Source organism: Arachis ipaensis, chromosome B8 (assembly GCF_059453495.1).
Source record: "Arachis ipaensis isolate K30076 ecotype BB chromosome B8, ASM5945349v1, whole genome shotgun sequence".
Classification (NCBI taxonomy): domain Eukaryota; kingdom Viridiplantae; phylum Streptophyta; class Magnoliopsida; order Fabales; family Fabaceae; genus Arachis; species Arachis ipaensis.
Genome location: NC_142443.1, coordinates 83,812,002 through 83,815,189, shown reverse-complemented (window position 1 = coordinate 83,815,189; position 3,188 = coordinate 83,812,002).

Here is a 3,188-nt window from a genome sequence, read left to right as displayed (position 1 = left end):
TCTCCATGTAGGCCACTATACATTTTACACTATTTGGGAAGGAGAACATAGCAGATAAAGATGTCAGTGAAATTGTTCCAGAGACTAATTGATGCTTGTAAGTTCTGCACCATATTTGAAATGGTATGCATCACATTTTCTGCCGTGCTCATAATAGTGTTAGTAGATAGCTTTGGATCATTAAAATTGGAAGGAAAAATAGAAAGCTTTATAGAGTTACTGGATGCTCTCTCAGTCTTTTCCATTTATGGTTAAGCTGAATTTTTGAAGATATTAATTCTTACCTAGTTGTCTAGCATTGACTTGTGTTATGAGTCATGCATTGTGGATGTTAAGCAATGAGCTATCTTAGTAAGATTAAGAGGACGTTATGGGAAGCTATTTTTAGAAGTGAGTGAAAAAAAAAAGAAAAGAGAAAAAAAATCAATTTTCAATTGCATGGAATAGTACCAATGAATAATAGTGAGTGAAAGGGACAAAAATACATCTATTCTTCTTCCACATATTATGAATAATAATCTTTAGTAATAATTAATTTAGGATCCTCAATATTCACAATATACAAAGTAGTTTGGCTCATATTGATATCTTTTTCTTTAATTTGGAGAATTTGAACATGTGTGTTAGTGTGTACATATATGAAATTAAAATTATTTTATTCAAATAATAGATATAATAAATATTAGTTACTTTGAATTGATGTGTGGTGCACGAATCCCCACACTTCGTACAACTGTACCAGTAAGTGCACTGAGTCGTCCAAGTAAGACCTGAGGGAGTCAGGGTGACAATAGGAATTCTTGTCAGGTTCGGAATTACTTTGTCCCTTTTTTTATTTCAATTCTTTTTCTTTCTTTTCTATATATTTTCTTTTTCTTCTTATATATGTATATATATACTTTTGTGCGCTTGCGCGTGGCTCTTCTTTTTTTTTTTTTCAAACTAAAATGCATACAATAACATCAATGCATATGGTTTACACATGATTAATACATGAGTATGTTCCCAATTCCCAAGATTCTCAACACAAATACAAAAACACACTTTCATCTCTACCCAATGTTCCCAACTTTCCCAAAATCAAATGATGAACACTCTCACTAGCCTAAGCTAATAAAAGATCCAAACAAGGGACATTTATTATTTTTCACTTAGACTTGTAATGTGCTACAATTAAGAACAAATGGGTTAAGCATAGGCTCAAAATTGGCTAAGAATGGAAGATAAAAGGTAGGCTATTTGGGTAAGTGAGCTGTTTGAACAATGGTCTCAATCATATAAATGCATGTATACACAAAGTAATGGACATAAAGAATCAAACAAATCAAAGATTACAATCATAGGAAGAGAATAATGCACATAAGAATGAAAATAAGTGGTTATATGATGTAACTACACAATTAGGCTCAAAACTCTCATGCTTGTGTTTTTAGCTCAAAACATGATCCACAAAGTGTATTAATCAAGCAAGTTCTAAAAAATTTTTTCAACCAATTGGAGTGGTGCTCTAGAAATGGAATTCTTGGAAATTTTCATCATATTGACTAAGCTTATTCTAATGCAATGTTGTGATTTAGAAAATTTTAAAAATTTTCCTTAGTTTACCCCCTTTTCAATTAAAACACAATTCTTATACAAAAAAGGTCAACTAGGTTTCAACAATTCACAATGTTTTTCCAATCACAATCAAAAGCCAAAATGCAATATATACATATATAATAAAGGTGCGCAATAACCAAAATAAGGGTATCCACAATAGCAAATATGTACAATAATCCCAAAATGATCTCAAAGATAAAGTGCAAAATAAAATAAAATAGCAGAATTAGAATATAAATGTCTGAAAGTTCACCACACAAATGCTATCCACCGGTCATGAACGGTGACCTTCCCATACTTTAGGATGAAGCATCGTCCTCGATGCTACTGCTGAAGCTTGGGATGGGGGTCAACAGTCGTGCCGGGTTGTGGCTCGGGCTCAGGCTCAGGCTGTGGTACTGGCTGTGAGTCCTCAGGGGGCTGCTGAACCTCTGTGGTGGCCTGTGTCTCTGGTGGTGCCTCCTGCTAAGTCGGCTCCTCAACATGCTCCTACTCCTGATCCTGCTCATCGGAGGCGGGAGAGTCTGGGAACGGAGGTAGCTCAATACCCTGTGATATGAAGACCTGGTCTATGCGATCGAGACGTCGCATGATACGACACTCGCTGTGCTCAATGAAGCGAAATAGGCGCTGTACCAACAGGTATGTTGGCTCAGGTGCTGGCGGTGGTGGCAAGGATGTTGCGGCTGCTGAAGTAGAAGGGGGTCCTGCTGCTGCTGCTGATGATGAAGGCTGAGCTACCTCCACCACTACTCTGGCTCGAGAACGGCGTCTGGGTGGAGGCTTCTCGTGAACCCACCCACCCCACGGAATAGTAACCTCCTTGTCGTCGTCATCTGGGGGTGGTGGTGTCACGTTGTCATCCTCCCACGAGACATCAGCTAGCTCAATTATGCTGGTGACCAGTGTAGGAAATGGCAGTAGGCCACTGATAAACCCATATTTTATGATATATTTTGTGCCTAATTTAAGTGATTTATTTAATCCTTCACTCACTTATTCATGTTAATTGCATGGTTTAACTTTCCCTTCCTTATTATGTGATGTATGTGAAAAACGTGTTTCCTATGCTTTAAAAGTAATTATTTTAATTTTCCTTTATTACCATTCGATGCCGTGATTCGTGTGTTGAGTAATTTCAGATCTTCTAAGGCAGGAATGACTTAAAGGATGGAAAGGGAACATACAAAAATGGAAGAAAAGCACAAAACGGAGTTTTTGAAGAAACTGGCAGTGACACGATCGCATGGATGACGCGACCGCGTGCCAGCGCAAAATGGCAGTGACGCGACAGCGTGCTTGACGCGATCGCGCGCCTTAAGCGAAAGGCATATGACGCGGACGCATGATTGAAGCGACCGCGTGGCAAGGAAAACTCCAAATGACGCGACTGCGTGACCCACGCGGACGCTTGACAGAGGCTACGCACTAGAAATTACAGAAAACGCTCCCAGCGATTTCTGAAGCCCTTTTTTGCCCAAATCCAAGTCCAAAAGGCACAGATCAGAGGTTATGAAGTGGGAGAATACATCCATTCAAGGAGAGTCTCGAATTAGTTTTTTTTCATGAATTAGATTTAGTTTTGAGAG